The sequence below is a fragment of the Caloenas nicobarica genome, chromosome 1, assembly GCF_036013445.1.
Source record: "Caloenas nicobarica isolate bCalNic1 chromosome 1, bCalNic1.hap1, whole genome shotgun sequence".
Taxonomy (NCBI): domain Eukaryota; kingdom Metazoa; phylum Chordata; class Aves; order Columbiformes; family Columbidae; genus Caloenas; species Caloenas nicobarica.
The window spans coordinates 143,562,435-143,587,663 of NC_088245.1; the positions used below are offsets into that span (position 1 = coordinate 143,562,435).

Here is a 25,229-nt window from a genome sequence, read left to right on the forward strand (position 1 = left end):
TTTAAGAGGGAATTTGAAAGGGGTATCTCGTGGTACAGTACACAGTGGCCTGACCTGACAAAATGTACACACAAAGAAGAAAAGAGTAAGAGATCCTGATAAATGCAAAGGGGAAGCCACCGTTGCTAATCTAAATGCAGCACCTCCATGGGGCAAACATGAGTGGAAAGCAGCAGGGCACAGCAACCCTCCCATGGGGCTGATACATCCACACTCTGCTTGGATGGGAGAATGAATAAGAACCAGGATACGGCACATTGAATTGAGAGGTGGAGAGAAAAATCTCCAAGGAACACAAGGGACAGTTGTCTGGTGAGAGTTAATATTAAAGTTCACTTTTGGGCTGTTGGCCTTCTGTATAACTCCTGTGGTAACACCTTGTTGAACTCAAAAAGCATCAAAGCAGTAGATGAGTATCAACTTCCCCTTCAGATCGGACTCTGATCAAGGCAGTCTAGGAGCCATGCCCTCTTTTTGCATCTTTAAGTCCTCAAGGACTTTTTTTAATGGGGATCTGCAGTACCTGCACAGCAGCCTAAACAGGGTTTGAATTCTTAGTGAGTGACAGTTGCACATCAGCTCCATTCGAGGCTGCAGCAGAAGCTGAAAAGAAACAATGTTTACTTTTTCTAATTTTGGGGATGAGTGAGGAAGAGAAGAGTCTGCATAATACATTACGGTGCCGTTTGCAGTGGTGGTGGTGTTCTCTTTCGGTGCCGCAGTTCGTTTCCAAAAAGATAGCTGTGCAGGATGAAGTAAGTGTTATCCTTCAGTTCCTCTAGACTGCTGACAAACATTAGACTGGTCTCCAACACTGATGGAATACAGAAGAGAAAATACAGTATATGACCTCCCAAAAATGGGCAAAAACTTTGGTTGTCTCTGGAGGATGCTCTGGGAAAAGTTGGAGAATAAATGGGGTCTGGCATTCTTTTCCAGCTCCATGGAACCAAGCACAAGCTAGCAACAACATCGATCTCCCCACCTCTGAAGGTCTGTTTGAAGGTTGCAGGAGGAGATGGTACAGAAAGGGAAAAACTGCCATGCGTGTCTGCTCTCCACAGACCCAAAAGACCATGGTCAGGACTCACTATTGTGCTTGATGGAGGCTTTGTCTCAGAAAGGAGAGATTGAAACCCATGTAAGGATAGTGGGGTTTGGCCCATCATAAATGCTGGTGTTTATAATGGAGAACAGAGTGCCACTGGATATCTGTACAGCCACTCATGGACTGCTTTTCATGTAATGTACTGAGATTTTATACAGTAGTTCCTCCATTTAAGTAACTGCATTTTCTACTAGTCCGAAACGGTCTGCATTGACCATACCCAATAAGCTATTGTCCCACCAATCACTTTTCCATAATCTTCCACCAACATTTGTTTTAAGGCATTGCCATTTCTTAAGAGGTCTCTCGACTCTATTAGAGGACAATGTGACTCTGAAACTAACGAAACACTCTTCTCCAAAGATGACATACTTTTCATCATGCACTGAAGCAGTAAGTGGCTTAGGAAGGGGGAAAAAGTAGTTAACTAATTGCTAAAACTGCCTAGAGCCCCTGCCTGTGAACACAAAAAATACTATTTATCATGTGGCTCTAGAACCTAAATATGCGAAGTTATACTAAAATGGTATTAAAACTTTCACATCTTCTACCCACACAAATGGAGCAGACCTCTCTTACCTTCCCCCCACCCCACCCCCCTCAGCTTCTAGCCTCAAATATCCTGGCATAAAATGATCAGACAAAATAGGTGACTTATGTTTTTATTGGTTCCTCCAGACTATGATGACATTTCCTAAAACACTGAGCCAGGAAACTATTAATGTCTCTGAAAAAGTGGAAAGGGTCAGGCTATTTCAAAGGGCATGTGTTTGCTAAGAAGCCTTTGTTATAGATGTATAGGCCACTTAAGATTCGATTAATAATAACAAAAGTATTTAGCATTCACATAGTATTTCTAGCTTTAAGGTATATTATGGATGCTTTTGTAATACCTCTGTGTTAAGAAAGTGTTACCCCTCTTCACCTTTTTGAGAATTAAAATAAGGAGGTTAATCAGCTTGTCCAAGATTCTGTTAAGTAGCACATCCATTCCAAGATCAGAATTCTCCACAGATCTGTACATGCTCCCAATCTCAGGCTGTTATTAGAGGGAGAAATGGAAATGGTCTCAACTTACCAACATGAAAAAAAGGAAGACCAGTAAGACTTTCTAGATTTACCTCAGCTGCGTTGGCCTGCATTTGGCAGCACAAGGCAGGTCAGGCATCTGCAGATGGGGTCAGACTCCTTAAAAAAAGCTCTGTGTGTTTTATATACAACCACTAAACCAAACTAATTGGTACTCTAACAGGAGCATAGCACACTGCATGCAGGGCAGAAAGAGGGATCCTGCAGAGGTTCAACAAAACCTAATTTTCTAGTGCATACTACATGTATATATGGGACCAGACTCACTTCATTGGTGCCCCATGACAGGATGAGGGGCAACCAGCACAGACTGAAACATAGGAGGTTCCACCTAAACATGAGGAGAAACCTCTTTACTTTGAGGGTGCCAGAGCACTGGAACAGGCTGCCCAGAGAGGTTGTGGAGTCTCCTTCTCTGGAGACATTCAAACCCACCTGGACACATTCGTGTGTGATCTGCTCTGGGTGAACCTGCTTTAGCAGGTGGGTTGGACTAGATGATCTCCAGAGGTCCCTTCCAACCCCAGCCATTCTGTGATTCTGTGATACGTCTTTGTTTTGGCTGCTTTGTCAGCAGGTCTGGGAATTATCAAGGGGGACTTGCACAAAAGCCTTGGAAGTATGGGTGCTCCAAAGGCATCACCACCTCCTTCATGGCTGGATTAATTTTACCCACAAACCCAGTTCTGATTCTGACTGCACTATAGGACACACGCAGGTCAGTTCCTTAACACAGGGGTGCAAAGCAGATTTAAACCCAACCTGCCTACAGCATATACAGTATGTTACAATTTACACAGAATAGAGTGCTGAGGCATCCTACAAGAAGTACAAGTCACTCTGCTCTTACTGACTCAAGAACCTCACTCATCTGTCTTGTCTCAAACAATCAGGATCTGGTCACACCACAAATGCTGCAGGTAGCGATCCCAGTATTGCACAGTGCCATCTCCTGGGCAAGCAAGACTGGAAAATCCCCCTCATGCCTCTCTTCTGTCTCGCAGCATCCATCATTTTAGCGTGGCCTTCCGTGTGCTGGCAGGCCAGGCATCACCTCTGTTCTCAACAGGCAGGCCACGAATTCACGGAAAGAAGAGCAGATTGTTTACAGCTCCCACCACGAAACGTGAGCCCCAGCAGCCCACTCTGAAGGGAGGCAGTAGCTGCACAGGCAAGCTCCGCGCAAAGCCCCACAATTAAGTTCATTCTGGGTTGCTGGCTAATCACAAATGAGCAATCAGGGCTTCCTTTCAACATCCAAACAGGAAATGGGAGTGGAGGAAGTGAAAGCTTAATAATTTCTTGCATGTTAACAAGTTACATGAGCCACTCCAAGAAAAAAGTTTTGCTAAGTGAACTTAAACCTAGCACATTGTCTGCCCCAATGGCAAGTGTTTATCTTTAAAGCCAAGCTGCACATTTTGGAAAGAAAACACCGATGCAAATATTTCATTCGGCACAGCTGCATTTCCAGGATAAGAAGACATCAAGCTATGGAATAAATTTGAGTATCCTATCTTATGTAATCACAAATCTTGAGATTACAATCCTCAAACCAAACCAGAGCTGGTAAAACTGCTACCTCTCTTGAAACGTTCAGAAAAAAACCCAAACCAAACCAAAAACCAACCAACCAAACAAACCCCACAAAAACCCCCACAAAAAAACCTCAAAACAAAAAACCCCACACAAACGAACAAAAACAAAAAAACCAAACCAACCAACCAAAACCCAACAGGATCAAAAGGGTAACTTTTTACTTATCACGAACTATTAAATCCGTAACAGCCCCTGACAACGGACCAAGAAAATCAGACATAATGTGTTAGCTCCATTTCTTTCCACTATCTTTTAGGGCTACTGTCCACATCGGCTCTGTATATGCCACAATTTCTGCCTGGCCATACAGTAGAGGGTCAGGAAAGCTGAGGCAGAAAGTCCCTGTGGGACAATGACAACCCTAAAAGGCCTGAAGGAGCAAAGGACTGTCAGGCCTCCACGCCAAACGAGCTTTCTCCATCTTCAGACCACCACATCACAGACCCTGGCAACACTGAAAATCCTAGCCCATGACACACTCCTAACCTGGTGCTATCTTTACTGCAAGGCAAAGAAAAAAAGCTTCGTGCAACTGTTGAGTAGCTCTCAAGAGTTCAAAACAGATGAAAGGCCAGTCTGTTGGTTGCCTGGAGATATTAAGACAGATTAGAGACAAAAGTAAGATGACTTATATGGGTGGGTGCAGATGGATGTTTTGAGGGGAAAAAACCTGCCTCAGGACTACAGCATAGAACTATCTGTTTTTTATGGATGTGCCCAGACAAAAAAAAAAAAAAGTCCTGAAGAAGTTATAAGACTCGACAGTACAAAAAGAGATTATTTAAGTGGGCTGCATATAGAACAAAGGCAAAGAAACTTAGAAAAAAAACCCCAAAAACTGCTGTCTATATATCCACTGCAAAATCTCATTATCTCCCAGGGATGCAAACAAGAACAGACATATAGTTACCATGGCCCACAATAAACTGGCTGGATAAATAAGGAGCTAAAACTGCATGGGTGAATGATCTCCATTATGGAGTGTGAAAGTAGGTTTTTTTTTCCCTAGTTCAGCAATAGAGACACGAGCAATCCTAGTTCCAATGTAGCATTTACCATAAAGTGCCGTCTGCCATAAGTCACCTCAATGTACTTGATAGACTATGCACAAGGCTAGAAATGGCAGACCTTTCTGTGGACTCTCACATTATTGCTCTGAGCAACAAAAAAAAAAAAAGAGGAGAAAGTCTGTTTTAAATGTGAACTATCCTGGATCCTCCAGGGTCAGATCATTTTCACAGTAGGAATTCGTGTTTCCAAGGTGATGGAAGGCTGATCAGATATTTAACCAGCCTGGGTTTTAGACCACCCATTAGCAAAATCTCTCCAGAGGAAGAGTTTGAAAAGCTGAAAAACAATGACTGTGTAAGAGTGCTGGGTTTGGTGGGGGTTGTTTGTTGTTTTTTAAGACTTAATCATAGGTAGGTATTAACCTCTTTCACTGGAAAGACTGATATTCTTTCTAAAGGACTTGTATTGCTATCTTGCACTCCAAGACTCTCACTATCCACTGTGTCCAAGTGTTTACTTCTGTGGAGTCACTGACTATCTTATTCACTTCTCTCGTAGGATGTTTGTATCCAGGGCAGCAATGCCACTTCCTACTACGTGAGAAAGACCATGACGATTTTGCAGGACTGTTACCTGCTCCGTTCCCAAAATGATGGCATCTGCCAGAACATTCAGGTTTTCAGCCTGTGATGCTCCAGCAGGTTAGTTGATGTTCACATAACTTCTACAGTACCCAATGCTTTTCCTTAAGCCAGAGATTTCCAATTTTCCTTCCCTCTCCTTCCAATGAGCAAGGAGAGAGTTTCCAGACAAAGTTACTTTGGTAAGGAGTGCTGAAGAGCTCGTACCTGTTCAGCAGCTGTGAATGTATCAACAATCCACTGCAAAGAAATGGAGGAGGAATGTGCTTGACAGTTCTTAGTGAGAGACAAATTATGATCCTTGTCTTCCTTGCCCTATGTTCACAAAACATCCAAGCTCACATCACATGTTCCATTTGCTTAAGTGTCTAAAGGCAGATGTAGTTGTGATCTGTTTCTCTGGATCAGATACCAGGTAGATGTTAAATAATACTGATTTCACTATGAGAGGCTTGTACTGGATCTCACCCAAAACCTTTTTATATATTGCATATATTACTGTCTTGCTGCAATTGCTGTCTCAAAGCAAGAACTTTGACAAATACATGAAAGAGATCATCCAGATGAAGAGACCGTATATTTGCAGAGGTGTGGTAATACTTGACAAAATAGATTCTCTCTTTCAGTCTTCCAAAATAATTTTTTGGATTATGAACTCCGGGGTTCCCAGAGTTTTGTCCACAGAGGGCAACTTAATGGGTGGGACATCAGGCTAGGGGCTGTATAACAAAAATCAATCTGCATGACAATGTAGAACCACCACAATTTGAAAATCCCTCTGAGGGTCATATTTAGTAGCTTTCCAGGTCAGCGTCTGGGAACCCCTAACTCAGGTGCTGAATTCTTGTGAAGAATAATAATTGATCCTTGTGCGTTCCCCCCCCCCCCAAAAAAAAAGACATATTTCTGTTATTTTTTGTGATTACTACTGGGCTCTGTGTTATACAAGCAGAAGGCTGACAAGGCAAGAGCAGACATGCTAACCTTTCAATTTGTAATGTACTTGCAAACACTTGTAAGCTCAAAACAAGTAACAGCCTTTATTGAGAAGGCCTCCAGCTCTAGAAGCAGCTCATTCCAGTGGTGGTGGAGGTGAAGGGACTCTTGCTGCTTAAATCTTCAGTAGACTGTTAAAATTTCTTTTCATAGTCTGAAGGCCTGGGAAGGTAATGATAACTTTTAGTGTTCTCGAGAATACCACTTTCATTGTAGTTTTGATGAGTTATTTGCATGACACTGTTTCTCTGTGCCACAAATATACACAAAGAGGAAATATTTCTGCCTTACGCTACATCTGCAAGAGAGATATAGCCTACAGAGGGAAGAGTAACAGCTGTGGAGATACACTGCTCCAAAAGATAGCAAGGTTATCAGCCTCCATTTACATGTCTTCAAGTGGAACTGACAACTGTAAACTGCACCTAAGATCTGAACAAACAACTATGCCAGTCAGGTGAAATTCAATCATGGATAAGTAAGATAAAGAAGATTTTAGGCTTACAGGCACTCTCTCTTGCACTTATACTTTCTCTGTGTATTTTCAATGGCCTCTCATTCCCAGCTGCACACAGATTCACAAAATAAGAAATGTTAGCAACTTCTTCTCCAGTTGGCAGGGTTGGCAGGAAGGTTTGCTTGGCTGGTATGCTTGTGTCTGCTATTAAAAAGGCTACGGCTTACTTAAGTGCAGGCAAATTAATAGAGAACATCTGCCTTAGTCACAGAATCACAGAATAGTTTGGGTTGGAAGGGACCTTCAAAGGTCATCTAGTCCAACTCCCCTGCAATGATCAGAGACATCTTCAACTAGATCAGGTTGCTCAGAGCTCCATCCAGCCTGGCCTTGAATATTTCCAGGGATGGGGCATCTACCACCTCTCTGGGCAACCTGTGCCAGTGTTTTACCATCCTCTAAAAAATTTCTTCTTCATGTCTAGCCTGATCTTCCTCATGTCTAGTCCTTAGGTACAAGTAGGTGTAACAGAAAATTCCCCTCTACCAACAGAAACTACCTGAGGAATAAAATATGTCTTTCTCAGCAAACTTTCTGACTTTTAGTTGAGCTGTTTTGAGGGGAAAAGCCACCAGTGAAATGAAGAAGCAAACACATAAAAATCTCTGGAGCGTCCTCTCTGCTCAGAGCTCAGAAAAGCTTTGCTAAGCAGGGAAACCTGCCCCACACTGCCCCGAGACGCAGGGGACTCCATCAGTGTGTGCGCTCCAGTCCTAAGCAAAAAATGTCTTTTGCCTCTGTTAACCTGGCAGCCTTGCCAATGAACATCTCAAGTTCTGGGCAGGAAAGCACATGTTGGGTCATGCACTCCTGTCATGCTGGATCATAGGGTGGCGTCTGTGGTTGCAAGACTGCGTGAACAACAAGAACAGTGCTTTGCTATGGTTGGAGCACCCTTGTTAAAAGGTCTCATGTCATTAGCAGGCATGACTAGCTGGCAGAAATCTGGCTTAAGTGGAGCAACCTCCTTTTTGCTCCCTATCCCACACGCCAGGTGTTGCTGTTTGAGAAATCAAGGCTCATGCTGCCCTAACTACCTGCTCTGCCTCCTTATGGAAGACAGGAAAACCAGCTGCCTTCTGCTGCAAAATGGGCGCAATCCAGGTCAAGCTGTGGGGAAACGCGAGGCCGAAGCTTCACATGATGGTTTCACATTCACTGGGTGCACTCTGACACGTTTGGTCACTGAGTCAGACAACTCTCAGAAAGGTGCCCAGTAACAGAAAATAGAAAAACCCGAGAAATATCACTTGCTTTTAGCAGAAGATTGGACAGTGATGACAAACCACACAGTCACATAGCTGCAAAAAAGTGCATGCCATGCAGCAGGTTTGCTACACTGCGACCAGCCAAGGAGGCTGTCTCTGACTTGTGGTCTGTTTAAGAAATACAGTCCTCACTGTTTTCCGTGCTTTATCTCATTCTGATCACGAATTAAACAAGCCAGTCAGCCTATTGTTCTTACCACATGGTAAGTAACTAGCTACATGTAAACAAAACAATTAAGCTCCATAAGGAACTGTGTGCCATTCAAAGCTGAACTAAACATTGCATTTTGTTTTGGGAATCCAAATATGGTAAATTACTGACAGTTAACTATGACAATGGGATTATTCGCTAGACAGAAAGGGTAAGGGGGGCAGGCAGCATGAACTGGAAAATGGCCTTTTCTTCCTCTTTACCCTGTCATTAACCATCTCAAGACCCTTCTGGTCTCACTACTAGCTGCCTCTTGCTGAGTATCATCACCCTAGCATCACTAATTTATGATAACGGGTGCAAGAGAGAGATAAACTTCATATGCTGGCACAGCTGGGTCTAAACCCTTTGCTCTTCAGTTGCAAAACCACAAGGTTCCATCACTACCCCTCCAGGAAAATACCTCTGAGTTGTTAACCTCTTAACATATTTGGCAGTCAAACAATTCTTTAGAGGGTAGCACTGCACACAAATACACACTAACTCATTATTTTCTCATTAGCCGTATTCCTGTTGCATCTAGAAGCCCTAGACCAAATCAGACTGTCAACCTGCTGGACAGAATATGCATGGAGGAAGAAAGAATCCCCTCCGAAATGTCTACAAAACCAGAAGCCTGGATACTGTAAAACCAACACACACCCCCAACTCAAAGAAAAAGAACTCTTCCACCACTTGTGTACACACTTAGTTTTGCAGGCTGAATATTCCTATTTCAAATATTTATAGAACATAGGGGTCTTGAATAGACAGGGTAGGAAAAACCAAAACAACCAGAAAGAACACATTTTTACAACTATTGGGGGGGTTAATAAAGGCAGAAGTAAAAATGCATTGTTACAGCACCCACTGGAATGTCCACTTTTATATTTTAAACGTGCATGCTTTGCTCCTTTGCTGTCCCCAGTTACAGACCTGCACCACAGCTCTCTGCTGTGTGTGTCACTGGGGCAGAAGCAACTGAGCTGAAACAGGCACAAGGGCTGAGGTGGAAAACCAGCAGAGCTGGGACAGGACACAGCAGGTGGGTGCTGAACCCCAAGGCAGAGAGATCCCAGCACACCAAGGGGAGGGGCAGACAGCAGCTTCCAGGATAAGCTCACAATTTTCACATTGGAAAGTTAAAACCACAGTCATGGTGGATCTTCCCGTTCCCATCAGTCACGCTCTCCCAACCAACTCTACGATGTGGTGCCTATGCTAGTGCTGCCCAGAAACATGCCACCCTCCCGATGAAGTTACACGACAAATTGTAAGCTTTGGAACACAGTTAGACAAAGGTTATGAAAACAAACTACGGTCTATTTACTGTAGTACTGCAGAACATGTCTCCATCTCCCATGAAGGGTGAAAGACACCATTTTGTGCAACAGACTGGCAAGGACAGCTGTTGGGAGGCTGAAATGGCCTGTTAGGGTGGTATTATCCAAATGATATAGAGCTACGGGAAGTGGGACATAGGCTGTGCAAATGCTCTATGCAGTATATTAACAGAAGCACCACAACTTGCACAAAACATAGAAGACAAAACACTGTTTGGTTTGTTTTCTAAATCCTGGGTGCCAAAAATGGGAGGGGAGGCGGTACCAGGATAAAAAGGATAGAAATAGCCTTAAATTTCATCCTCAGCTTCACGTGCCAATTGTAAATATTGCAAGCCCTCAGATTATTACCACCTACCTTCTATATTCCCTGCAAATATTGTGGGCACACCTTTAAAGCTGCCCCTGTAAGAGCTCTGAGCATGCTATATATGAGGCAACAGAGCTGGGAACATACAAAAAAAATCAGCTGGTTTTGAATCAGAAGTCCATATCAAATACTCATTCTCTGTCCCTCAGGTTTTTACCCTTCATCCAGCAGAGACAAAGAGGTCTACAGTCTCTTCTCAGAACATATCTCAGGGTGGGATATGGTGGGAAGGGATGCAGGTCTGGACTAGGGCTTGCCTGAGGCATCTAGGGACCTGCAGAGTTTGGGACTCATTCTATAGCAAGATCAAGGTAACCCGGAAGAGTCAGAAAGCTGTGAAGGGCTGGACTCGAAAGCCAGGGGTGACAGGGGCAGACCTGGGACAGACTGTAAGACAGTATCTGGCTCCCAGCCTCAGGGAGAGCAGTGTCTACAGAAAGGCTTCCCTTGCGGCCAACACAGGAACAACTGGTGTGGTCTGCAGCTTTCTTATAAAAAATACTGTGATCACAGTATTAGGAATTCTGATGGAGAAGCATTTGAGATTGGGAAGGAAAAGGAAAGCTGCTTCCAGATCCATGCGGAGACTGAAGAGATGGCAAAGCTCAAGCCTTCATCAAAGGAGCTCAGCTACTTTCAGTAGGTTCTCCTTGTCCTTCGGACAGCTTAGCACCCCTCCTTCCCAACACAACATTTCAGAGAAAGCTATTGCAGGAACGCAGGTGCACGGCATTCAGGATGCACTCCCCAAAATGTGCAAATGTACTACAAGTGTTACATTTACCCTTATTCCTTACTCAAACATTGTATTTCTCTGTCTCCTCTAACCTCTTTCAGCATCTTAATCTTAGCTCCATTAACCATACGTTTTGCCCTTTTCTGCTTTGCCTTCACTCTCTCTAGTTTTCCTCCTCTTCACTTAAACAGTCCTTCCCTTCTTGCATGCTGTTTCCCCACTAACACAAAGAAAATCATAACATTAATTCGATTTCACAGGTGTAGCACAGTTGATTTTACTTCTGCATTCCCCACACTTTTCCCTGCATTAAGACTGTCCACAAGCCCTCTGGGACAAGGCCTATTCAAATTTGAAGTGTGCTTAGCAAAACAGCACCCGGAAGATCCTGTCTGGCCCCTCAGCATGCCCCAGACAAAGGCACTTAACAACACTGGTAGGTTAACTTGTTTCTTATACAGCTACCGCCCTATTCCACCTTAGGATGTGAAGTTTTAGGTCAACACATTAATACTGTGTGATCCCCCCAATAACTGATGCAATTTTCATCAAGGTCACTTTGCCAGCAACTTTAAAGGCGGTTGAGGAATTCCACCTCAGATGACAGGCAAGAGGGAAAACTGCTGTATCAGGGAAAACTCTTCTGAGGTACAGAGCAAAAGACCTCTAAATTCCGTCCTTAAAAAAATAAGGCTGAGTGCCTATCCAGCCCTTGCCTCTGCAGCTCAGAGGGTTCCATAAGCACTTGCATACCATGGTGTTGACCACGGCTACAAAACCTAGACAGATTGTTTAAACAAGCTAGGACCTGGGCATCCTGTTTCTCACGGCACCATCTTCATAACATACGACTGCTGCCAAACATTACAGTATAAATTTCCTACTCGACCTAAGATGCGGTTGACAAATATCCAAAAAAAGAATAAAAATATTTATATCTTAAAACATGTTGACTGGGTAAACAAGATTGTAGCTGGGTCTCTGTTATGTCCTGCTTACCAACGTGCAGGCTGAAGCAGACATAAATGTTTACAGCGGTCACTGCTGTGCATTTACACATGCCCGGTGGGCTGTCCTTCCCCCTGCTTTGCCTGGCAGGAGCGGAGCAAGTCCTGGACAGGATGACGGGTGCCCACTTATGCTTAGAAGGCGGCAATGACCCAAGCGCACTCAGCAGATGCTGAGCTTCTCAGCCCACTGAAGCAAATCATTCCCACGCTCTATGCAAACACCATGCACAGCTAGAGGTATTATGTTATACAATTTTCAACTCCTCTTCATGTCTGGAATGCCATAGGGACCCTGATTGTGGCTACGGTATAATGCCTTTCACCATCCTTCATAAATGATTTTTATGGAGCCCTTTTACTCTCTCAGAGAGAGGGCCACCCATGTCCTGGGTGCGTCCAGCACAGCATTGCCAGCCGGGCAGGGAGGTGATTGTCCCGCTCTGCTCTGCACTGGTGCGGCCTCATCTGGAGCACTGTGTGCAGCTCTGGGCGCCACAGGATAAAAAAGATATTAAGCTGCTGGAGAGTGTCCAGAGGAGGGCCATGAAGTTGGTGAGGGTTTGGAGACGAAGCCGTATGAGGAGGGGCTAAAGTCACTTGGTTTGTTCAGCCTGGAGAAAAGGAGACTTAAAGGAGACCTCATTGCGATCTACAGCTTCCTCACAAGGGGAGGAGGAGGGGCAGGCACCAAACTCTTCTCTTTAGTGACCAATGACAGAACCCAAGGGAATGACAGGAAGATGTGCAAGGGGAGATTTAGGTTGGACATCAGGAAAAGGTTCTTCCCCCAGAGGGTGGTGGAGCACTGGAACAGGCTCCCCAGGGAGGTGTCACGGCCCCAAGCCTGACAGTGTTCAAGAAGAGACTGGACAAGGCCCTCAGACACATGGTGTGAACTGTGGGGTTGTCATACGCAGGGACAGGAGTGGGACTCGATGATCCTTGTGGGTCGCTTTCAACTCAGGACATTCTGATTCTATAGATAATTTTCTGAAATGTAAATGAAACAATCATGACCAAAACCAGCCAGTTAGTGGTCAGGCTTGTTTTTAAGCAATCAGCCTCAATTCTGCTCCTCTGCAGTCCTCACGGCAAGCATTTATAAGTCCATCAATCTGTCCATTTCACTGTCACCAGTCATCTCCTCCTTTACAATGCCTGTGTGCTAGAATTCACTGTGCCGTTAATGTGAAAAACTAACAATCCATTATGTTAGTAGTCTGTCACATTTGGCCAAAACTCACACTCATATTTGAAGGCATGTGCCTTTAATAACTCAACATCTTAGCAATATATTACATTTTTTTAATGTACTTTTAAAACTGAAGATATATGATTAAATGTCTCTAAGCCTACATATATCCCATCTACCTCTATCTGGAGCAATATTCTTCAAAATGACAAGTGAAAAATCTGCAACCTGTAGAAAGCTGGCAATATTTCAATCCCATGCAGCAAGTAACTTCTATGCTTTAACTTGGGCAAGCAAACACAGGAAAGAACCATCCAAATAAAGATAGTGGCTAAGGGACGTTTTTTTCAGTTAGCACCTTAGAGGATACAATGTTCCAGCTTTAGAGGAATTCAAATATTTAAGAATAATTTTATGTCAGAAGTTGTGTACAAGAGCTCTGTTCCAGGTAAGCACCTGAGTCCACCACTTGTCCTAGACTGACGGTCTGACACATCAAGGCAGCAGGTCTGATTTCCAATGCAGTCTTTGTATTTCCAGCGCAACTATATACTGATATATCACTCTACAGGAAGGAAGAAGACCTGTTTCAAAGCTCCTAACATGTGAAGTCCTTCTGAAATAAGCATTTACCATCCTAATGGAAGCCACTCAGATGTATTTATTCTGCAAATTCCTTCTTATAAAACAGTACCATTAATAAGAGACAACTTGCAATCTACTGAACTGTTAAGAGACCCAACAACAAAAATCAATTAAGTGCTACTGTCTACCCAGTTGTTCTACTTAATTCTTGTGGTTTTACCATTACTGTGTTTTCCTTTTTCTTTTAATTGTTTTTCTCCCCTTTCCTTATTGCCTGAGAGACATACATGCAGGATTTGTCTATCTAGACATGCAAACACAGCAATGGCAGAGGATATGGTTGAAGAATGCCTGAACTACCATGTAAAGAGGAAAAAAAAAATATTCTTTTTCCCCTCAAGTAGTCACGGCCATTACTTCTAGCAGGGATATGCAAAAAACATTAAGGCAGATGTATGAACTTTAAGTTGATGATATGCCGTAGCCCATTACATCTGAGGAAGTGTTGTTACAGGGAATGCTAGCAAGAGCATTTTGATATGGGCCACAGCACTGGCTAACACCAGTTTCATTGCTCGATGTGGCATATTTTTCCTATTATGTAATGCTTATTGTAGGTATTATAATGATACATAGCTGAAAGCCATCAGTAAAGGCTTTCACAAGGGACCACGCAAAGAAAGCTGATACAATGATAGAGAGACAGCACTTGATTGTTTTTCCTTATACTCTTTTGTACCTTCTGGTGGCTGTTAAATCGGTATGTTGTGATCAGATCTCCTAACCTCACCTGCCACCTTTATGATACCATTTGTTAGACCAAATTTAGAAACCAGCTGCTGGGAGAAGGGCTGCAGCCTCGTCACTTGTGGAAGGTCACTAAAGCAGGAGGAGGGCAGCAGGGGGCTGGTCTCTGCCAGGTCCCTTCACATCACTACATGCTGTACAAGCACCATCCTTCGCAGGAAGATTTCTTTCAACACACACAGATTCCAAAACGGTTAGAAAATAGACTAACTAGATGGGGTAGTTATTGGGAAACCTCTCAAAATACGAAACCGTATTAGGTGGCTTTTTATTGGCTATGTCTAATTTAAAGTTTATATGTCATCAGGGCAGACTTGCAGAAATCCTTATGAACGCAGTGTAATCAAGCTCTTAGTAAAACTAGTCAGACATTTTCACCGCCAAAGCCAAGATTTCATTAGGAACCTTTCTCTGGTTACTCTGTTTAACTTTCTACATTTACAGAACTCTGTCAAAATTACCTCTTAAAGATCTGAGACTGAATTAACTGATACCTTCCAGGGGGCTCTTTGTCACCGAGAAAAAGTGCACTGATTTGGATAGTTTAGGTTATTCGGATCTTATTTCTTTTCTTTTGAGAAACTTCAACTGTGCTGACGATGAGAAACAGATGAAAAAGAACAGTTTCCAATCCCAACCTCTGATATTATAATTGTATTAAGTGTTCATTTAATTATTAAAAGCAGTAGAGTGCAATGCAAATGAAACTTCAGAAAATAACAGTTTAATGCCTCAAAATCCCTTCTGTCACTTAAAGGCTGCAGAAGTCTAAGAATCCACACCAAGTGGAATTTTACTACAATAAACACGTTTGATTTATTATTAAAAAATAAAGTGAAACTAAATGTCTGAGCACTACCCCAAAGCAACTGGCTACACAGTTAATCCACCAGTTTATTCATAAACCTATTTCCTGGCCAAATACTCTAAATTCAATACAATATCATTACGAACTGCTGAATTGCATGTAGAAGTCTGCCTATCACTTCTTTGAAATACCACAATGAAGAGATGCTTATTCTAAGCTCGCAGAGCAAAATATAATTTTGGAACCCTCTATAATTCCACTATGAAATCACTACAATTGGTCTAAAAATGTAGTAGTTTTAAATTTAATACCTCATATTTTGGGGAATAAAATATTTGCATCTTGCAAAGGGGAGAAAGGCAGCTCAAGTCTGTTTGTCCTGAAAAACAAGTTTGTCACAATGGAAAAAAAAAAAAATCCACCGACTGCTTAAACCAAATGAAACAGTCAATTACAAGTCCCAGTCCATTTTGGTTCCTGGTCACTTTTGACAGTGCAGACACATACACAGTGTGCAAGGTGTAGGCTGAAGACGTAAGAAGTTGCACGTTGTCCCATAGAGTGGAAAAGGCATAAAACTTAAAGCAAAACTATTTGGTCATAGCAGGCCCACATAATCATTGGTTCCAGATGACTCCTCTCCTTGGCTGGCCTCTTCGGTGCCTTCTGGGCTACTAGAAAGACAAGTTCCTTCAAGTAGAGATCTCGGTAAGGTCATCCCAAACATCAAAGGCAGCAATAAAGATGACACACAAACAAATATGGGAGGACATAAAAGAAGATGAGTCTGGAGCAGCTGTCAGAATAAAGGAAGCAAGACTGAGGCTGGGCAGACAATAAGACATCAGAGAAAGAAATGCCAGCAGATTAACATCAAGCTGAGCAGTGAAAGCAAAAAAGGAAAATTCGCTATTGCTCTCCCCGAGAACAGAAAAGCAGTCAAGCTAAGAGGAAGAACACTTGGTGAAAGAACATAACTGTCATTATAATATTAGCCTTGCCAATCTTTAAAGTCCCTTAAAACAGGCAAAATCAGTGACTAAGACAAGAAATGAACAGGAAGCACACACTGTGTATCTGGCAGCCAATGTTGAGAAAGCACGCAGGATAAAATGACAGAATTCTGTCCTCATATGAATGTAATCAGAGAAGCTGGAAAGGAGGAAAAAGCTGAAGATGTTGCAAGCAGAAAGGAGGAGAATGCAGAACTCCAACTGCATGTAGGCAGCTAGCACAGGTCCAAAGACATGTCTAAACTAGAGACATTGCAATAGCTCTGTGAATGCAGGGTATGGGAGCAGCCCAGCTGTGACTACACAGTGCAGTTTATTAGCTCATTACCTATCAACTTTGTTCATGATCCTCATCTGGCAACAGTAACTCTCTCACAGTAGCAAAAACATAGTGTAAAAGTATGGTGAATTTAATGCTGTTGGGGGTGAATGAGACTCTTCCATCACTACAAGAATTTTTTTTGAAAGCAGAAACAGCTCCCAGTTGGGCAGAATCAGAAAACTGCACCTCTTCAATTCGGTCCATGAAGTTTGACAACAAAAATCAAAGACAGGCTTCAAACAGGGGTCTACACATCTGAAACCTGCATATGCAAGGACAAAAAAAAGTTTTGGCTGCAAAGGATTCTGAAGTTGCTGAAAACAAGGGATACAGCAATCCTGAGGTAAAAAAATCATTCACTGATTTTCTCATCAGTCAGGCAAGAACAAATTAGACCTCAGGCGTGCAACCTAAAATCCTTGTCATAGTTTCTGCAACTTCTGTTTTTTCTGGGGTAAAAATTATATCCACCCAGGCATTAAAACGGGATTGTGATTTAAAGTCAAATTAGCACCAGAACAAATTCTGGATCAACGTACGTCAGTCACAAAGTCATTTATTCTTTCTGTTCACCCAGTCCTTCTCCAAGCAGCCAGGCAATGCCTAACACAGTGGGAGCTTGTCTCAAAACAACCAGTTTCAGCTCAAGTGTAAGACCAAATCCTTACACAAGACAATCCTTACTTTGACAAATTCAGGATGGATGTCAGCTCCAACAAGGGCATGAAATACCCATATTTATATGAAGCCCCTGATTAATGTCTTACAATGTCCAAGTGCCTCAATAAAGCCAGAAACTGAGTACATGGAACTTGGCATGTGGGTAATGATGCCTGTGTATAAAATGCAGATTGCATCCCATCTGTGCTACAAACTGAAATAATGTGGTGAGCCAGTACTGATTTTTGCTGTGCTTGTACTTGAGGCAAATGCAATCGCTATTTACCTACCTCATGACTGAGAAAAGATTGAATCCAGTAGAAGATTTTAAGAGAAAAAGAGTATTAGATGTAGACAGGACATTGAAAGATCCCCACATGATACAGATGTGCAATTTGTGCCATGGAAGCCCAGAGAGAATTAATCGGTCAGGCACAGGCTTTTGTGCAGGAATGACATTTTAATAAACACTGTGCCTATGCCCTAAGTGATTACACAGACATCCTCAGAGGTACTAGGAGACAAAACTGACAGAAGGATGAATCATGACCCCAAATGGGCAGCATCACAGAGCTAGTAAGGAGGCTGAAAAATTACCTCAATTTCACTCCCAACTGAACAGTATAATACAACTTTCATCCAACCTACGCATCTCAACAAAAAGGCAAAAATCTACACCAGAATGTAGGCAATACTTCAACAGATGCTCAGACCATGGTCTGAGATACATGTGTTCTGCAAGGCAGATAGGGAGGGAATGAAATAATCAGCCTGGGGGTACACTGCAGTATTTCTTCAGTTAGTTTTGTACATGAAGTCTTGCATCTTTTCATTGCCTCAAACACTCTAGGCAGTTTCCATCATCTAAAAATGAAGAGACCAGCAGTCCATGAAAAGCATTTTTTGGGCCTGTAGCTATTTGTGTTTTAACATATAATTAAAATGTTGAACTGAAGTGAATTAAAAACCAGCTAATTTAACTGTGACGTGGTGCATGCTCAAATATGAAGCATATCAGTGAGTCTTATTTTCTGATGTAAAAGCTTGGTCTGCATAGGAATTCAGACTCCAAGCCTAAATATTTCAGAGAGCTATTCAATTACACAAGACGGACATTTTATATTTTTGCGTTACAGAGGCTGAAAAAGTGGCAGTGAACTTCTGCACTGTTCTGCCTTGAGAGGACTTCATGTTGCAGCCATGTTAGAAATGAGGCAACTGAATTTAGGAGCAGCCCTTGCAGTTTAACTCCACAATGAATTAGACTGAAAGAATATTTACTTTCAACTCCTACACAGGAATTTGCAGTAGTTTTAAAAGGGATGAAAATATCCTGATAGTTTGCTCCTGAGCTGCTACGACGCAACTCAAGCATCAAGTCATTAAAAGTTGGTGTCAAGAAGTGGACTCTTTGTAATTTTAATTGTTCCTTAATTAGAGAAGAGACTACAGTGCATGTGTGGTTTATAATGTTACATAACACAAATAGCAATCATTTTAACAATTGTCTAAATGCATATTTAAACAATTAGCCAATATATTGTCTCAAATATTATCATGTCCAATAATAATAAAAAAATCCTTTAAAAGCACTCAAATGCAGTTACAGTAGGAAAGCCCTAAAAACCTATTTAAATGATACAAGAAGTCTAATCTGAACCAGGTGGACAGAACATCAATCCTAGAATGTCTTGATTCTGCGGGTTTATATTAAAAGTTGGCAGAGGGATTAAAAAAAGATACGAGACCAAATCTGCACCTAATTCAATAAAATGAATTTTTGTAGAGAAACAGAAGGGCAGAACTCATGGTAGTACAGAACATGATGTGGACAGGCCAACTGACTTTGCCTCAGTGTATTGCTCCAAATTCAGCTTTTGGGAATTCTGTCCACCAAAGACATTGGTGTCTTTCTCCTCCCCAATTTTTGCCAAACACTGATGATGTGAGGGCAGGACAGGGAGAGATGAGAAAGATCCTAGAGAAGGGAGCTTCCAACCATATGCTATTCTGTTTTCTACTACTGCATAGCAGACTTTAATTTTTTAAACTTTATTTAATATACTGCATATTATCATATATATATAATGCACATTGTTAGTATGCATTATATCATCCCATGAATTTCCCCTGCTTGCCTCAGAATCTCTCAATGTACATTCCCTCACGTTTTCTGTGCCTCCGTGCCCAGTTCCACTGAGCTGTGTAATGTAAGCCAGAAATTTTATTTCTGGCATGGTAAAGGACTCTTGTATTTTCTCCTCTGTATTCATGCAGATTTTCCTATTTTTCCTTAAAAACAAAAAAAGTACAATAGACTTTCTTCCTCTTCTCTTTCTACCCACATACTAAAGTAGTACTTTCACCTATTACGTGCTAGAGTAAATGACACAAAATTAAAGGACTAGGTGTTCTGCTTCTGGCATAAATAACAGTTCAACTGCTATAACCTTTGCTTGTTCTCTAGAAGGAAGCTGTAGATGCCTTAGTTCACATGTAAATGCTTTTTTTTTTTGAGAGAAAGAAATCTGTAGCTCACCAACAGTGTCAGGTGAATTCAGCTCACTCTTAATTTAGAGGGTGAGGAGAGCCACAGGACAAACAACAGCTACCAGTGACAACCCATCACAAAGCAGTGAAAGTACAAATAAGAGTAAAGACTGGCAAAGTTTGGAATTTGGAGGAGTGAGAAAAGCAAAGCAGGAAGAAACAATTTGGGACAGAGGACTGCAAATAAGGGGAGACAGACACATGGCAATACTGAGCTGTACAGCCCATGGGAGATCACCACTTCTGGGATTAAATCCCACAAAAACTTCCGGAAGATATTCAGGTTTGTTCTGAAAATTTGACAGGTATATGCGAATTATAAATATGTTATTGAAGCAGCTGCTATTTTAAGTAAAAGATAAGGAGAGAGAGGAGTTGAATGCCTGCCAAAAAGAATGGCAGGCTTCTCTAGCCAGAAGAATATTGCAACCTTAAGAAAAACCCCTAGAGTTGAAGTGTCTGATTTTGCTCTAAATATCTAAAGGGGGGAAAAAAAAAAAAAAAAAAAAAAAGGTGGACAGGGCTGTTGCAGCAGTTGGGGCTAGAAAGCAAAGCAGAGCTGTGATACTTTTATTCTAGTTTTAGATGGTCGGTACGCAGAATTGACTGAAAATAGCTAGGCAATGATGCCTGTTGCATTCTGTAGATTACGATCAGGCAAAGGCTTTACACTGGCTGCCAGCATTTGAATAGTTCTGAGACATTTCAGAAGATTATGTGAGTCCAGCAGACCTTTTTTTAAAAACAAAAACAAAACCTCTAGTGGGTGCTTTTAATAGATGGTGACTACAGTCAGGCTTTGTTTGAGAAAGCACTGCTTATTCTGAAATAAGCAGGATCCAGACAAAAAGCTTCATCAGTTCACTGCCCTCTAAGAAGACCTTTACTTAGGAGCTCTAACCTTCCATCTACCCATTGTTTTGAGTAAATCCAACCTGAAAGAAAAGAAGTCAGAAGAAACTGGAAGCAAAATTTGTTAGCTAAATAGGCAGGGCATGGCGATGTTAAATGGAGAGTGACTCCAGGATAAAGCAGTGTCTCAGAACCTTGTACCTGGATTCTGAGCTGTGAATGTTGTCTGCCCTCAGTGTGAGTGCAGTCTCAAGCAAAAGTGATGAGGGAACTGCTGTTTGCTCTTGCTCACCTGAGTAGGATCCTCAGCACGTACAAGAGGACAGTCACAAGCACTAAAGGAGGTGTGCTCATGATTCTGATCAAGAGCAAACAAAATGTACAAGAGGTGGCAAACTGTGTAATTAAAAAAAACCTGTACAACCCCTGCATTCTCTCTGTGAGTGGTGACAACTGGCTTCAGGATTCCAACCTAGAGTCAGACAAAAGCATCTGGAAAATTGATATGAGACCATAACACTTACTTCACTGAAGACACACAGTAGTCACCAGCTGTAGAAATCACAGATTGTCCCTTTTTTCCTTACTTTTTCCTTTCTCTTTTCTTTTTTTTTGGTCAAAAATTGGAAATAGTGACTCACTAGCTCAGTATCCTACAAATCCTACCCCCTGCAAGAAAGTTTAATCATTCTCAGCCACTCCCATCACATTGCAGTCAGTTGAAAAGGCTTCGGTTTTTAAAGGAAACCTGTGATTTTCATAACATTTTATTGTCATACTGAAGTAAGCCATTTAAATCTCTCCACTTTATTACATGCTCCAGTACACCAAGCAGTCTGAACACAGGGAAATGGATTAGATAAATAGAAATATTTTTGTTATGACCTAATTTAAGGAACTTAAAAATAATACAACTACTTCAAAAACTGCAAGGCATCAAAAGGCTTAAAAATATTGCAGAGACATGAGAGTGCAAGATATCTGGCAAGTATTGATAGAGTAACATTTAACTCGAATGAGAAACAGGAGGCATTCCGAGACACATGGTTACCATTCACATAAATTTATGACCAGGGCATTTCGGTTACTGTAATACTCTTTGTACCAGGAGCCATATGCAATGACTCGCTCTTTCATGTGCAATGTCCGTTTATGTCATATTGGTGAAAATTAAAGAAAGGTTTGAATCTGGAATTTGCTGGCTGTCAGTACAACGTGAGAGATGAAGTAGTACAGTTTCTGCTCTTTGCAAAAGAAATCAACACCCCTAGGAGAAGGAACCATGCAGCTTTTACAAACTTCACAGTAAGCAATGGAGGAGATGGCTTTGGGACAAGAGTATACCTATCCCATAGAATCATAGAATCATTTTGGTTGGAAGAGCGCCTCAGGATCATTGAGTCCAACCATAACCTAACCTAACCTAACTCTAGCACTAAACCATGTCCCTAAGAACCTAGTCTAAACCCCTTTTAAACACCTCCAGGGATGGTGACTCCACCATTGCCCTGGGCAGCTTGTTCCAATGCCTGACAACCCTTTCCATGAAGAAATTTTTCCTAATATCCAATCTGAACCTCCCATGGTGCAAATTGAGGCCATTTCCTCTCATCCTATCACTTGCTACTTGGGAGAAGAGACCAACACCCTCCATGCTACAGCCTCCTTTCAAGTAGTTGCAGACAGTGATCAGGTCTCCCCCTCAGCCTCCTTTTCTCCAGGCTAAACAGCCCCAGCTCCCTCAGCTGCTCCTCGTCAGACTTGTGCTCCAGACCCCTCACCAGCTTTGTCACCCTTCTCTGCTCTCTCTCTAGTACCTCATCCTACATGCAATTAACATCAGTCTAGTAAAGTTCAAAGCACACCTATAAGAAAGCTGCCTAAAGTTTCTATCAAACTAATGAATGCACTGCTTCCTTGATTACCTTAAAAGTTCCTTTGTGCATTTGCACTAGCACTGAAACTTCATTAGCATTTTGGCCTGTTCTAGAAGACACCTTCATTAAGCCACTTCCTACCATGCACTCGATGGTCTTCTGGTTCCTGGAACAGAAATTTTAAACGAACAGTGCAAACTGCAGTCTGCAAAGCAGACACACAATGCCATCTGTACTGCAATTCCCTCATTACTTTTACAGTTTATATTATCTTCCATACTACATTCCGTCTTACAGAAGCACTTGGACATCATAGCAGCCTGAGTAATAAAACCCCAAATTATAAATAGTAGCAACTTCTCCTTATCAGGCAATAAGTGTCCAGGATCCCAAATATGGTGAAGCAATTAGTAAACTGGAGAAATAATGAGTTGTACGAAAAAATCTTGCAACTCTTATCACAAACTGTTTTTCCAGAGGGTCTCTGTCTCTACCTGTACACCAAATTCACACTGTTAAGATGTCATGGGAAGAACTCCTCCGCCACGTGCTGCCGAGCTCAGTCCTTTGATTCTTGGGTATGATGCCTGACCTCCTCAAATCCTCCTAAAGGCATTTACTTCAATGGAAGAAAAATCCTGTGCCTAAACCCATAGGGAACGCCGCTGCCATAACAGTAACCCAAGCTTGTTTTACCTCTTATTTCTCCTTTAAATTCTACTGCATATGTCTGCATCTTTCTATTATCCCATGTACCCCATTGCCCTCCCTCTGAGGGTATTTGCACAGTCCAATACAGCAGTGTAGATCCTTGAACTGGACATCAGTTTGCAGCACATCTACACAAATGCAACACATAAGCATAACATACAGAACTAGCACATTTCCAGTGCCCAGATAAGGTCACTCAAAACTAGGTGAGGTCTTTCTGCACATATTTGTACTGCATTACGGAATCAGGCTCTCTAAAGAAGAGTGGAGTCTCCTTCTCTGGAGACATTCAAAACCCGCCTGGACACCTTCCTATGTAACCTCATCTAGGTGTTCCTGCTCTGGCAGGGGGATTGGACTAGATGATCTTGCAAGGTCCCTTCCAGTCCCTAACATTCTGTGATTCTGTGAAAGAAGAAATAATCTTTCTGCTGTTCGCATAAAGCACCTTGTGTAACATCAGGGCTCAGAAGTGAAGCCCCTAGGTGCTGCACAACTGAAACCAATAAACAGTAGCAGGAGTCCTCTTGTATATTCATAAAACCCACAAATACACTTAGTTGGCTGCTGAGACAAATGTTTTCCCTTTTGCTATGATAAACCAACATGCCAGTGTGGTTCTCTACAACAAAACATGGACAGAGGAGCCACAACCAACACAACTCCCCCATGTATGGGGGACAGAACCCAGCCCAGCACCTAAGAGAACTCCAATCTGAAACAGGGACAAGAAAACTCCACATTTTAATAGCTCATGCCCACTTTTTTACCACAATGCAGCCAGATCCTTAAGCATCAAGGCTTAGGTTAAATCTAGACAAAATTTTTCTCATAGGTAAAGGTTCTTCAAAGGGAGATGGCTTATTAAGTCAGAAACATTTTATGCTGTGAACTGGTGAAATCTCAAAAGCATAAGAGCATCATTGTTCCAAAGAGTCGTGGTTTAATCCCAGATGGCAACTAGGACCATGCAGCCACTCACTCACATCCCCGTTCCCTCACAGTTGTATGGAGGAGAGAACTGGAAAGGGAAAAAACTTGTGGGTTGAGATAAGAACAGTTCAACAGGACAGCAAAGGAAGAGATAATAAGAATAACTGAATATACAAAACAAGTGATGCACAATGCAATTGCTCATCATCCACAACGCTGATAGCCCTTTTGATCCTGAACAGCAGCATTTGCCCCGCCAGCCAACTGCAGTTTATATACTGAGCATGATGTCATATGGTATGGAATACCACACTTTGGTCAGTTTGGGTCAGCTGTCCTGGCTTTGTTCCCTCCCAGCTTCTTGTGCACCTGGTTCAACACGGGAAGCCAGAAAGTCCTTGACTACCCAGCAACAACCATCAGTGTATTATCAACATTCTTCTCACACTAAATCCAAAACACAGCACTATACCAGCTACTATGAAGAAAATTAACTCTCCTAGCCAAAACCAGGACACAAAGGAAAGCAAAACGTTTTCATGCAGTACACTTCTTCCTCCAGCTTCCCTGACCATTGCTTCCTTAAGAATGTCCCTTTTCCTACATTTTTCTACTAAAAAGTCTGCTTTGGGAGAATACTAGTGTGTTTTCCAGATGGAATATCTTATTCTGCTGCTTTGTTTGCTAAAAAAGAAACAAACAACAAACAAAAAACCAAAACAAAACCAAAACCAACAAACTCCAACAAACACCCCAAAATGACCAAAAAAAAATCATTTCCACTTGGAAGAAGTATTCTTGGCAGGAGAGTTAAAATTAAGTACCTCACGCACACAGCAGAAAGATTGTTGGTTGTTTCACTCTGCTGGAATGCTTTACAAAATCACTTACATCCTCATATGGAATAAAATGTCACAGCAGTTCTCCCACACTTCACCTGTATTTTACAAATACCTCAGTTAAGAGGTCATATAAATTTTACTCTCAGTTCTTCAGTGTGCTTTGATCTTTCTATAGTATTTTAAGGCAATTTTCAGATTA

General features: G+C 42.1%; 2 protein-coding genes across 10 annotated transcripts in view; one reads left to right on the plus strand and one right to left on the minus strand.

Annotated features, from left to right (window-relative positions):
- CMSS1 (cms1 ribosomal small subunit homolog) overlaps nucleotides 1–25,229 on the minus strand; it is a 250,557-nt gene that overhangs the window by 78,716 nt on the left and 146,612 nt on the right. The window lies entirely within an intron of this gene.
- FILIP1L (filamin A interacting protein 1 like) overlaps nucleotides 1–25,229 on the plus strand; it is a 215,149-nt gene that overhangs the window by 46,788 nt on the left and 143,132 nt on the right. For all 9 annotated transcript variants that reach the window (XM_065657263.1, XM_065657255.1, XM_065657247.1 and 6 more), the window contains one exon: nucleotides 5,366–5,508. The gene's annotated coding sequence lies outside the window, so the exon portion shown is untranslated. The remainder of the gene's footprint in view (nucleotides 1–5,365; nucleotides 5,509–25,229) is intronic.